The sequence below is a fragment of the Capsicum annuum genome, unplaced genomic scaffold (genome assembly GCF_002878395.1).
Source record: "Capsicum annuum cultivar UCD-10X-F1 unplaced genomic scaffold, UCD10Xv1.1 ctg74897, whole genome shotgun sequence".
Classification (NCBI taxonomy): domain Eukaryota; kingdom Viridiplantae; phylum Streptophyta; class Magnoliopsida; order Solanales; family Solanaceae; genus Capsicum; species Capsicum annuum.
The window spans coordinates 6510-20852 of record NW_025885043.1 but is presented as its reverse complement, the minus strand read 5'-3'; the positions used below and the strand labels follow the sequence as shown (position 1 = coordinate 20852).

Below are 14343 nucleotides of genomic sequence, written 5' to 3'. Positions count from 1 at the left end.
GTAAAGCTTGAAAAGTCAGTTTTTGTCTAGAATTACCTTGTGTAGTCTACGATATTTTCATAGTTTGCTTTATCTGAATTCTAGTGTCTATAATACCTGCAACACTTGAAAAATAGTTCCAAACAATTGTAGCAATTTCAACCTCTAAGAAACAAATGATCCATTGTCTCTTTACCAGGATTAGAGCAACAAAAACATTCTTCAGAAATCCTAGGAGTTGAAATTGACATCAAGAATAAAAATAATAATTGAAGGTAAATACTTTTGTGCTTATGATATTTGTGTCCCTTTTGAATTAAATTAGAATTTTAGGGTATTGGTGCCTTATGTTATTGTGTATTTATTGTTCTTTAACATTTTTGAATCTAAAAGAAAAAGAAAATTCATTGGTTTTGATTTTTTCTGTCAACCATATACATGTATGGAGATTAAGCCTAGCAATTTTTCGAGAAGAATATGACAGAAGATATTATTATTAAGGATCTCCCAACTAAATTTGTGAGTGGAGTTTATAATTCTACTTAATTTTATCTGTTTAAAATGCAGCAAAAAATTTCTGTTACTCCTAAAGCTCAAACTCCCAAGGATTGAAATGTTGTTTGTTGGACATCTACCCTATTCAGCTGAATAGGAGGATGTGTGAGTCGTTATTGAACTTTTCTTCAGTACTTTGTCTATAGAATAATATCTCTAACTTATAAAAGAAGATTTTTTGTAGGGAGGATTTCTTCAAAGATGTTGAAGAAGTTCAGGAAGTGCACTTTTTTACACACGAGGATAGTTCATTTAAGGTTTATGGCCATGTTGACTTTGTCATTGCTGAAGTTGCATAGAAGGTAGTTATTATGTCCATAACTAACTAGTGTATGCTTGCTGAGGTTTCCTATGATCTACACAATGCCACAGAATATTAAAATACGACTCATTCTTCCTTGAGATCTTCCATGCACAGTTACGTAGAATGTGGGTTTTTAAAAATCTTTTTCTTAGTACTTTGTGCTTCAAGTTTGCACGTTTTACTGATTCTTGAAATTTTTGGTTGATAGTGTAATAGATGGAATTGTTGTTAGAAAAAGAGGATTTTTGATCTAGACTTTGTTGATTTTTATATGTTATTTAGTTTAGTTGTTGTGACATGTCAATTTTAGTCATAAGCTTCTTTGAAATAGAGTGTACTACACTCTCCCTGTTTCTTAGGGGGACTATTATTATTATTTAACTTTGGGTGAGTTGTGAATTCCTGCTAGCAGAAGTAACACCGAGATGGGCTGCTCCGACTGGTAGTAGAAACAAATTATTTCAAGGGCCAATACTTATTAAAATGTGAAGAGGCCCAACAAAACACCCCAAACCCACCCATTTAATGCCAAGGGTATTTTGGTCTTTTGTCCCTCCTTTGTAATTGACTATATAAGTCATTTGTTAGGGCTAGTCTTGTGGTAGTTCATTCATGATATTTTGAGAACACATGACTTGTAATATTTTGAACTTTTCTCTTCCATTGGAGAAGCTCAAAACCAAAATTCCCAATTGGAGTGACACTTGGGTTGAATCTTTGCTAGAAACTAGGATCTTGAGGTCATTGAGTTCCTCTTGTTCTAAGTAAGAGCTTGGTGATAATATTCTTTAATCTTAGGTTCCTTTCATGTTGTTAGGGTTCTTAGATTCTTAAATATTGTATGTCAAGTTACTATCTTTAATTTTGTAATCTTGTTATTTGTGTGGTAACATAGTAAAGCCGTGTGGGGCTATTTTCGGTTCACTGTAGTTGATGCCACTTTGTTGCTCTTGTTGTTGTTATTGTAATCTCTATCATCTTGTTATTTTTGTAAATCTTGAAGTCTAGTGAAGCCGTGTGTGACCTATTTTGATTCACTAGCATTGTTGTTGTTCATCTTGTTATTCTTGTGTTGGCTTGACTCTCTTAATACACACTCACTTTTGTATCATTTGGTATCAAATCCATATTCATTTTTGTTTTAACAAGATCAATCTTGGGATTGGAACTTGAAAACTACAAAAAAAAAAAACTGAAAACTGAAAAATTCCAGAAACAGTCAAATCTGTCCGTTGCTGTGTTCTTGGCCAAAAATGGTATTCTTATTGTGTCTTCGCAATATTTTTAATTGTATTAAATGTTGTTTCTAGTGTTAGTTCTCTTGTTCACTAACACTTTGAGTCGATCTAGATTTGAGCTCTAAAAATTGATGTTGTTATTGTGAACTTGAACTTGATTGTCCATTGTTGAACATTGTTGTTGTGGTGGATTGTTTTGGCCGTGGTTGTTGTTGGTTTTCTTGGTGTTGTTATTGTGTCCTTGTTGTTCTTCACCCTTTTCATCTTTGTTAAAACAAAAAGTGAACATTATATCCACAAAAGGTGAAATACCAAGTTGTAGTATTTGTTGATGAAGGACTTGATCACATCACTCAAAAGACTTGACTACCACTTTTCACCTACTTTCCTTGATTTAATGACCTTGTTTCAAGGAGAAAGTACCAAGCAGGTCAAGTCTTGCTTTGAACTTGAAAAGGAATCTTCAAGACCAAATTTCCCTCCATTAACCAATTCCACCATTTCCAAATTGTAGATTGGTCAAGACTTGAAATTGGAGAGTAAAATTCTGACAAAACCGAGGCCAATAGTGGACTGACACATCACTAAATTACTGTTCACACAATATTTTGAGTTTAGATTTTAGATTTCTTAGTTTCATTTTATTGTTTCTTAGTTTCATTTGTTGGTTCGAACACTAATTGACAACCTAGTACATTCCTACTAGCTTGTTAATTAGTCCTTTGAAGCTTTGTGTTCGTGTCAATATTTGTTTGTGTGCTTTTGTCGTTTGAATACGTTGTAACTCTTGGCTCTAGTACGATGAGAATTCTTTGAGTTTCCAACAAAAATTCACTCCGGAAAAGAGCATACTCATACCTTAAGGATTCAACTATCCAATCTACAACACTTGTGGAGCTCGAGTGTGAGTGAACCAAAAAAGTGTGAGTGAGAAGAGGGATTTTAACTAACTTGTTTGTTGTTTGTGTAGGTGATACCTTGACAATGGAGGGAACCACATCTCAAACCGTGGATTCTAATGAAATGGAGAATATGAGGGTCACTCTTGAGGCTATGACCCGAGCTCTTGAAAGATTGAGTACGGAAGTGAGAGCCATAAGGGGAGAAGCGACAACTATTAGTGGGAGGTTAGAACAAGTGGAGAGTCAAAGGAACTCCCGTCCTTCTGCTCCTTAAAATGTTTCATCAAGTGGACATGATAGAAATTCCTCCCCCACTGTTACTCCCGAAACATGGGCACAATTGCCAATTTTTTCACTAGCTCCCCTAAATATCGCAAGCCAAATCACTCATAATATTCTAAATCGAGAATCCAATAGACCAACCCATTCCTAAATTCCTCAAGTTCCGTAAGAGGTACTCGGACGTCAAATGCCTCCACAAAAGCCAAACCCCTCTTTCCAAGCTCCACTAAACCAAAGACCACTACCTCCACAAAATCCAATTCCTCCGAATCAAGTTCCAAATGTTCAAAACTGTCCCGTCTACCTTGAGGAATTTGGTAGAGGGGATTATAAAGGGTATGAAGCCTTTGACGATGCCTACATGAGGGAGGAGGAGATGAGAGGGGGTTGTGTAGATCCAAGGAGATACTGAGGGTATGGAGAAAGGGGAAACCGACACCTAGAGAGAGACATGGGCATCAATACCATCAAATTAAGTCTACCTATCTTTAAGGGTAAAAGTGACCCCGAGGTGTATCTCGCTTGGGAATTAGCCTGTCACAAGTTATTCCAAGTGAATGATATTTCGGAGGAGAAGAAGAATTGTTATGCCATAGCCCACTTAGAAGGCTATGCTAACACTTGGTGGGAATACATCAAGAGATTTGGCAATGAGTTAATAGATGGGCAACTACCACCATGGTTTTGGTTAAGGTATCTAATAAGGTAATGGTACGTTCCCAAAAGTTATCGTCATGAGTTGCTTGCGAAGTTATACAACTTGCGAGAAGGGAATCGAAGTGTTATGGCATACTATGATGAGTTTCAACAACTCATGTTGAAGCTTGACCATCGGGGAGAACAAATCGGCCATGACATCATTCGGTTCAAGTGTGGGTTGAATAAGAAGATTGATACTCACTTGACTCTCTATAAATTTAATACCATTAAAGGCATCTTTCAAGCTACCGTTGAAATTGAAAGAGAACTTAAGGAAAGAACAAGTTACAAAGCCAAGGGTCAAGCACCCTCGGGTTGGCCGAGGGGTAAGGAGGTTGCTTCCTCCACCACGGGTTGGCACAAAATCAAAGACCAACCCACCACTACAAGGCAACGTGAGGCCAAGGAAATGCAAAAATATCCACCAAGGCAAGAGGCTCACAAGTATCCTAATCCTAAGGGGTTCCAATGTTTCAAGTACCAAGGTTGGGGAAATAAAGCCAATGAATGTCTAAACCGATGCAATGTGATCCTAAGGGAAGGGAGATTGTATTACCTCAGTGAGGAAGTGGGTCTTGAAAATAAAGAGAATGAGGCCAAGCCTCAAGATGGAGAGAAACCCGAAAATGAGCCATATGATGATGATAATGATTGTGAGGATACATATCCGCAAGAAGGGGAGTGTGTGGTTCCAAACTTTGTAGTGAGGTGTGACATGATTAGTAAGGCAATAGATGATCCTAGCCAATGGGAGAATCCATTCCATACTAAATGTATTATGAAGGGAAGTGTGTGCACTATAGTGATAGATAGTGGAAGTTGTGCGAATGTCGTTAGTGTGCAATGGTGAACTTCTTGAAATTGCCGACTACACCTCACACTAGTCCTTAAAAGTTGCAATGGTTGAATGAATGCGGCGAGTTAAAGGTCACAAGGCAATGCGTGATACGTTTTAAGGTAGCCAACTACCATGACGAGGTTCTTTGTGATGTGATACTAATGCAAGCTTATCACTTATTATTAGGAAGACCTTGACAATACGATAGGTTGACCAAATATGATGGAAGGTCCAATTGATATACACTTGAGAAGGATGGATGAAAGATCGCTCTTCATCCATTATTGCCTTCCCATGTGAATGAATTATACCAAAAGATGTGAGAATTGAGGGAGAAGGGAAAGAAGGCCGAGAGTGAGGGAAAAAGAGAGGAATCTGAGAGTGAGAGAGTAGGAGAAACCGAGGAGCTCCTAATTTCTAAGGGGCAAGAGAGTGTGGTGATGATAGCTAGGAGGAAAGAACTATTTGTGGATCATGATGAGGACACTCTAATGCTCCTCTTAGCTTATTATTTTAATACTAAACCCACTAACGTTTCCATTTCTTCTCTTATTTCTCATGTTGTGCAGGATTATGAAGATGTCTTACCGAAGGAATTACCACAAGAATTGCCCCCACTTCAGGGAATTGTGCATCAAATAGATTTTGTGCCGGGTTCACAATTGCCCAATAAACCATCTTATAGGAGTAACCCGATGGATACCAAGGAATTGCAATGCCAAGTTGAGGAACTCCTCAAAAAAGGGTATATCAAGGAGAGTATGAGCCCTTGTGCGGTCCGAGTGCTACTAGTGTCCAAGAAAGATGGGACTTGGCATATGTGTGTTGATTGCCGAGCCATTAACAAGATAACGGTAAAATATCGTCACCCTATTCCTAGGCTAGATGATATGCTTGATGAATTGAATGGTTTGTGCTTGTTTTTTAAAATTGATTTATAGAGTGGCTATCACGAAATTCGTATGCAACCGGGTGATGAATGAAAAATCACCTTCAAGACCAAATTTGGTCTCTATGAATGAATGGTTGTGCCATTCGGCCTAACAAACGATTCAAGTACTTTCATGAGGCTAATAAATCATGTGATGAAGCCATTGATTGGAAAGTTTGTTGTTGTTTACTCTGATGATGTGTTGGTGTATAGTAAGCCCTTAGATGAGCATGTAAAGCATTTACAATATGTGTTTGATGTCCTCCGAAAGGAGAAGTTATATGCCAATCTAGAAAAATGTTCTTTTGGTGTCCATGAGGTTGTATTTCTTGGGTTTGTGGTGAGCTCAAGAGGGGTTGAAGTGGATGAATCTAAGATTGACGCCATTAAAAATTGGCCAACCCCCAAAACCATAGGTGAAGTGAGAAGCTTCCACGGATTGGCTAGTTTTTATAGATGTTTTGTCAAAGGATTTAGCACCATTGCCACCCCCTTGACCGAAGTGATTAAAAAGGATCGATCTTTCAAGTGGGGAAATAAACAAGCTAAGGCCTTCGAGGACTTGAAAGCTATGCTCATCTCGACCCCTTTGCTACAATTGCTGAATTTTGACAAGACTTTTGAGGTCGAATGTGACGCTAGCAAAGTTGGCATAGGTGCGGTTTTAATGTAAGAATTGAAGCCTATTACCTACTTTAGCGAAAAGCTCAAAGGAGAAACTCTAAACTACTCTACGTATGATTTAGATTTGTATGCCTTGATTAGAGCCTTGTCCACTTGGCAACATTATTTGTGGCCTAAATAATTCGTGATTCGAACGGATCATGAATCCTTGAAGCATCTACGGGCACAAGACAAGCTTAACCGGCGGCATGCCAAATGGATTCAATTTCTTGAAACTTTTCCTTATGTTATTCATTACAAGAAGGGTAAAGACAATGTGGTTGCCGATGCTTTATCCCTAAAATATATGCTTATGTCTACTTTATCATCTAAGTTGATGGGGTTTGAAATCCTCAAGTCTTTATACCCCGAGGACCCTCACTTCGCTCCTATCTATAGGGAAAGTGATGAGTTTGATAGGAATAGGTGGGAGGGGTTTCCATTCTTATACCAAATTTGATGGATACTTATTTAAGGTAGACGATTGTGTGTTCCCTCAAGTTTGTAGAGAGAATTATTTGTGAGGGAAGCTCACAATGGCGGTCTAATGGGCTATTTTGGGGTCGAGAAGACCCTTAAAATTTTGGAAGAACAATTTTATTGGCCTAGAATGCACAAGGATGTGGCCCGGATTTGCGACCAATGTGTTGAGTGCAAAGGAGCCAAGTCACGGCTCCAACCCCATGATTGTACACCCCATTGTCCACCTCTTTGCGTCCTTGGCTTGACATATCAATGGACTTCATGTTGGGATTATCGAGAACTAAAAGGGGGCAGGATAGTATTTTTATTATGGTGGATCGGTTTTTCAAGATGGCTCACTTTATTCCTTATTCTAAATGTGATAATGCGCCTAGTGTAGCCTCTTTGTTTGTTGATAATATTGTAAAACTTCATGGTGTTTCGAGGACCATAGCGAGTGATAGGGATTCTAAATTCCTAAGCCACTTTTGGAAGTCCATGTGGGGTAGCCTTGGTACTAAGTTGTTGTTTTTAACTTCATGCCACCCACAAACCGATGACCAAATGAAAGTATTAAATAGGACCTTAGGGTCTATGCTACGGTCCATGGTTAAGGGAAAAATGACTTCTTGGGAGGAGCACTTACCGTTGATTGAGTTTGCTTATAATCGTGTTCTACACTCAAGCACGGGGATGACACCCTTTGAGTGTGTATACGGCATCAACCCCCTTACCCTTTTGGATTTAACCAATTTCCCAAGTGATTTTGTGATAAGCTTAAATGGAATAAAATGGGCTGAGGCCATGAAGAAGCTACATGAGAAGGTGAGGTTGCGGTTGGAGAAAAAAACCAAGAAGTTGCAAGGCAAACCAACAAAGGAACAAGAAAGCTCATTCTTGAACTAGGAGATTGGGTGTGGGTGCACCTAAGGAAGGATAGATTCCCATCTAAAAGGAATGCTAAGTTGATGCCGCGGGGTGGTGGCCCGTTCTAAGTATTAGAAAGGTTCAACGACAACGCCTATAAGATTGATCTACCCCCAGAATATCAAGTGCACAACACTTTCAACGTGTGTGATCTCTCTCGGGTGGACACGGTGGAGGATGGCAATGATCCGAATTTGAGGACAAATTCCCTTTACGATGGAGAGGATGATACGAGAATTCCTAGCTCGAGACCTTTCACATGAAGCCAAGCGCATGAGTTGCAACAACTCCAAGCCTTGTTCACATCCTTGGCCTTGTGTGAGGCCTTTGTGAGCCCATCCAAGGGCCTATACTTATTAAAATGTGAAGAGGTCCAACAAAACACCCCAAACCCACCTACTTAATGCCAAAGGTATTTTGGTCTTTTGTCCCTCCTTTGTAATTAACTATATAAGTCATTTGTTAGGGCTAGTCTTATGGTAGTTCATTCATGATATTTTGAGAACACAAGACTTGTAATATTTTAAACTTTTCTCTTCCATTGGAGAAGCTCAAAACCAAATTCCCAATTGGAGTGACACTTGGGTTGAATCTTGGCTAGAAACTAGGATCTTGAGGTCATTGAGTTCCTCTTGGTCCAAGTAAGAGCTTGGTGATAATATTCTTTAATCTTAGGGTCCTTTTATGTTGTTAGGGTTCTTAGATTTTTGAATATTGTATGTCAAGTTACTATCTTTAATTTTGTAATCTTGTTGTTCGTGTGGTAACATAGTGAAGCCGTGTGGGGCTATTTTTGATTCACTATAGTTGATGCCACTTTGTTGCTCTTGTTGTTGTTATTGTAATCTGTATCATCTTGTCATTTTTGTAAACCTTGAAGTCTAGTGAAGCCGTGTGTGGCCTATTTTGATTCACTAGCATTGTTGTTGTTCATCTTGTTATTCTTGTGTTCTTATGTTGGCTTGACTCTCTTGATACACACTCACTTTTGTATCAAGTGTTTCAGAGTATCAAAATGGGTTAAACAATTTAATGAATAACTTAATAACTTAATAAATAACAAAGTGTGACAACTGCAATATAAGCTAGGTTGTAAACAATAAGAGAGAGAATTCTAGGGTTGAGGTATTATTAACAATCCTATAAATCTCTATCCTTATCCTGGTCATGTTGATTATTTGGTTATTGATTCGCAGGGTTTAGATTATGATCATGGTCTTCTGAGCCTCTAATATTCTACCTAAACAGACATTGCAACTACATCATTGAGCGGGGATGCAATAATCCATTTAGAGTCTTTAAGTTATCTTCCTGTAGTTGAACCAAATAAGGCTTCTAGGTATATTCCTATCCTAACCGCTACTTCACATCCTTCGTTGTGTAGAAGAATAAGAACTTACTCCATAAACTCTTTGATCTATCCTAGTGATTCTCCTTCTGGGATTACAAAAGGATTATAGATGTATTCTAATGGTTTCCATTCATTAACATAGTAGAAATAAGAGAATAAGAATAACCCATGCGATAAATCAACATTAACCACTCTAAGAATATTAAAATATAATCATGTTCTTGGACTCAACCCCAGAACAAGGACTTTTAGCCACTCGTGCTCGAAATCAACATCAAAGAAATCTAATTAATCGTACCGAATTCAATGTTCAAAGATGAAAAATGGAAGAACCTTAATAAAACACCTATAATTTTTTTTGCCTTTGCTATTTGTATGCCAAGATGTTTACAATTGTGCTTAAGTGTCCCTTTTACACTTGGTTTAAATAACACAAAAATTACTCACCTCCATTCCACGGAGTAAATCGTGGACACTAAGGCCTGTTGCACGAGGCTATCACAGGCATTCACTAGATTGCACCTTCTTAAATAAATCAACCTCTGTGCCACGGAGGCTATCACGGATACTAAGGTCCATGGCATAGGGATATCAAGAACCTTCACTGGAAATTGTCATTGGCCTTTAATTCATCAGCATGCCAAGGAGGTTCACGCAGAGTCTAGGCTCCGTAGCATGGAGGCTTGTCATTTTTCTCATTTACAGTACTTTATATACTGTCTTGATCTTGGGCTTTGTGCCATGCTTTCCAAACCTTATTCCAAATTCTTTATACTCCACATATTATTCCAATTTCTCTCATGATCCAAAGGCTTCTTGATAATGCATCAAAACATGTTAATTTTCATCACAATCAAGCCCTACAACAACTACTCATGCCAATTAGCTCGAGAATACAATTTTAGCTCAAACACAATACAATTAACAAGTTTTAACTCACAGAACAAGTATAAATATGGATAAACGTTGGCACTTGGACGTATAAATACACCCAAGATCACCACCCCACACTTGAAAGTTTTTTGTCCTCGAACAATCTCAAGCAATTAGTATAACACAATTAGGCTTCATCCCATAATCTGAACAAGATACTTTTGTTGGGCACCCACAGGCTACACATGTCTCATTAATTTTCACCTCAAACATGTCATTTAGCATCTGAAAACACAGGATTACAATTTTCAAACTCCCTAACCTCACAAGTGGACTCTAGTATGCTGGCAAACTTATGCACATTAATAATTAAGCAATCTTACAGGTAACCCAACTGTCCTCCACATACACTCTCACAAAAAGATTACCCAATTCACTCACAATTTTTTCAATCTATAATAAGCATGGGTATATACAGAACAAATTTTGCTCACTCTCATAAGGAATTCACACATGATATATGATGAACCATAGGTTTGCCCTTAATGTACTACTCCATTAATAGTCGAATATTGGGATTAAGGATTAAATAGGTCTTCAAAGGTTGTAATGTAAGCTAAGGGATGGGTAGGAACTATTTGGGTCAAAATAGTGGCTAATCTCTCTAAGCGCTTTAATACATCACAAGAACACTAAAAACACTCAATTAACAACTAATTCTTCACCTCATCTATCTTTCCTTTTTCTTTTGTTTTGACCCCATCTCATTAAGCTGATTTGTAAATACTGTGGAAGGGAGTATACTTATTAAACACATTATTCATTTTTTGGTTGAACATTCTTTATTCTTTTCATCACCTAAATCCCTATCTTATTGTACCACAATTCTTACACCAATAGCTATTTTTTGGGACCTTACAATTACCTTTTTCTCCTTGTTTTCAACTCCTAACTCGACTAATTTTTTCACTAAAGTGCCTAGGAGCTTTGGATAAAATTAAGATCAAACAAAAAAGGGATATAGGCTACATGTGAGGCTACCAAAGAAGATAGGCTATAGGCTCAATAGGGATCACTAGGAATATTAGCAAGGGTAGGTGAAAGAGGTCTAAAACATGGCTATCAACAAAATGCCTGCATTATCTCCTAAATCCAACACCTTTTATTTTGCTTTGTAAACACATCGGAGAGGTTTTAGACATTACTATGCATATGGAATAACTAGATAATCTCACTCACACTTGGTGCATACTAGATTCAAGTAGGATTCCTATAGACTATCAACCTAGTAATTGCACAAATTCAGAATGAAGCCAACAAACCGAGAGTGACACAATTGAAATTAAGTATCTAAAACTAGCATCCCTCATTTGAGTTTGACATACTTCTTTCTAAATAAGTATTTCTCATTTCATGTAGCCATGTGTCCAAACACAAAGTACCTCTCCCTAGAGTTGTGGTTGGATTATTCTCACTTATTTATTTCCTAAGATTAATTCCTCTTAAGACGGTCGTCATCCATAGAGGAAGACACCTAACTGTGATGATTTATTAAAGTCACCTTAAGGGCAAAAAAGATTAATGCCAAAATTGAATTAAACTTAGATAAGAAAAAAAAATTACGAGTCAAAAGATACATCACATAGGGAGAAAATGACACTTGCTCTATGATAAATATTGACAAAAAAGGTAAAATGATAGAGAAATTTGTTGGTGTTGTCCATGTTAGTGATATATTTGCACGATCATTGAAGGAATCAATCTACTCTTTTCTTTTATGCCACTCATTAAGGCTTTTTCAAATATATGGATAGGGTTACGATGGTTCTAGTAATATGCAAGGAGAACTAAATGAGCTTAAGAGATTAATTTCGCATGATACTCCATTTGTATGTTCTACTCATTGTTTTGCTCACCAATTGCAATTGACATTTGTGGCTCTTGTGAAGAAGAATTCACATGTGGATGATTTTCTTTCTTTAGTTACTAATGTGTTGAATATTTTTTGAGCATCTTATAAGCAAAGGGATTTTCTAATACAACATCAAGATGCAAAGCTAGAGGAGTTACTCATTTCTGATGAAGTTCACATAGGACGAGGACTAAATCAAGAATGTGGGCTCCAACCATCATCTGATACTCGCTGGGGATCTCACTATAAGACATTAAAGAAATTTATTGAAATATTTTCATCAATTCTTATGTGCTTGGATTCTCTACACACGAGTGCCCAAACTATCTTGATATGCTTAATGCTGAAACTCTTGAAAATACGATTTAGGGTTTTGATTTTGCTTTTATTCTGCACTTGATGTTGAAAGATCTAATGATTAAAAATTATTTAAATTTCTTATTAAAAAATATGGATCAAGATATTATCAATGCTATGAGACTGCTCAATACAACCAAGCATGAATTACAAAGGATAAGGGATAGTGGATGGAAATCATTACTGGATGATGTCTTGTCCTTTTATGATAAATATTATATAGTGACCCCAAAAATATATGCTCGCTGCATTCCTGGAAAGTCAAAGTTTAGAGATTTTGATGTTACATATTCTCATCATTTTCATATTAGAAGATTTTGTGTTGTTATTGATTTGCTGCTTCAAGAGCTTAATAATAATTTTGAGATTGTAAGTACTGACTTACATCTTGGTATGACTTGTTTACATCCATCTACGTCATTTGGTAATTTTGATAAGAAAAATAATGAGGTTGGTTGAATATTATCCAAATGAGTTTGATAGAAACAAACTTCGAGATCTCAGTTGTCAGCTTGATAATTTCATAATATATGTTCAAAGTTCTGACAAGAGATCTTTTAATATGAGGAAATTACTGATCTTGCTAAAGTATTGGTCGAATTATAATTGCATCAGACTTGGCCTCTTGTTTATTTGCTTGTCAAGTTGACTATCATTCTTTCTGTTGCTACTACTTTGTGGAACAGGCTTTCTCTTTCATGAACTACATAAAAAATGAACTCTGCAATACCATGCATGATGAATTTTTAAATGGTTGTTTAGTTTGTTATGTAGAGTGTAAGATATTTGAAGATATGAGTAATGTTCTATTATTCATCATTTTCAGGATATGAAAAGTCGTCGAGCACAATTGTGATTTGTGTCCTATGATTGAAAGTTTTTTTTTTGGATTCGGACTTGTGACCAAAAGTATTTTTTGTATGAAACTTGAGATTGGAAGCCTCTTTTGGTAATATTAGTTTTACTTTTATTTAAATGTTTCATTTGAATAATTATACATTTATACTATGTCTTCATTAGCAATTTATGTTAAAAAAAATTAAGCACCCGCGATCCTTAAATCCTAAGTCTGCCATTGAATAGATTATATCACCTATTGGTGCTACTTACTTATGAATTTAGGGACAGGTTAACTTATTGTTGTTGATTCATGATTTTATTGACTTGGTTATTGTTGGTAGTCATGGTCTTAACTTTGTATTTAGCTATATTGACTTGCATTTGACCGAATTCTTTAGTGTTTTTGAAAAAGGACTAAATGGTGTGTGTGTGTGTATGTGTGTGTGTATGTATGTATGTATGTATCCTAAAGGTAAAGAAAATTGTTAAAGTGTACATGGTGGTGCTTGTTTACAAGTAGCTAGCTATGTGTTATATTATGTGAGTGCTACCTCTAAATTATGAATAGTACAAAGGAATGATTACGTAAGAGTCTAAATCGATTGGTCGGTTGAAAATCATTGTAATTATGATTGTGTTCACAATTAAGTGAATGTTAATTGCATAGCTAGAGGTGACACGGTTGTTGAAAGGCAGGATATTAGGGTTGAATGTGGTATGAAAGTTGACTCATGAAATAGTTGAATCAGTGTAAGAATAAAGGAGTTTTTTCTAAAATATGTATAGGATTAGGAATGACAAGAATTGATGGAAAAAGGGGATGGATTAATAAGATTTATCAGTCCATGTTGCTTTTGAATATAGTCTAGTTGTAAGATCAATTGACCTTTCTTTATTGATGTGGTAGAGATCTCCAACAATTTCTATCCTTTGTCTCTTAGGTGGAAGTTGGATCATATGTATTTTTGCATTCAATTGTAGTATCTCTTGTACTTGCCTAGACTAAATCTCCGTGGTAGAATATTTCTTTGTAATCGGAGAATTGTAAAAAATTCTTATATTAATTGCAAGATTTGATTATTTCGTTTATAAATTTCGTATTTATTTTTGAATGGATGGTAAGGGTTCTCCTATCTAGAAGAATTAGAGTAGGTGCCAGTATGATCCCATTAGTTGAATCGTGTCAATGCGTTGATTTAGAGCTGATTTTTCATGGGAAGATACACCCAA

The 14343-nt window shown here is 36.6% G+C and overlaps 1 long non-coding RNA gene across 1 annotated transcript; it reads left to right on the top strand.

Moving 5' to 3' along the window:
• Positions 1–544: 544 nt before the first annotated feature.
• On the top strand, positions 545–12365 carry LOC107866408. The gene is made up of 3 exons (XR_007051229.1): positions 545–639; positions 719–836; positions 12026–12365. It is a non-coding gene; the product is annotated as an uncharacterized LOC107866408 (long non-coding RNA).
• Positions 12366–14343: the final 1978 nt, after the last annotated feature.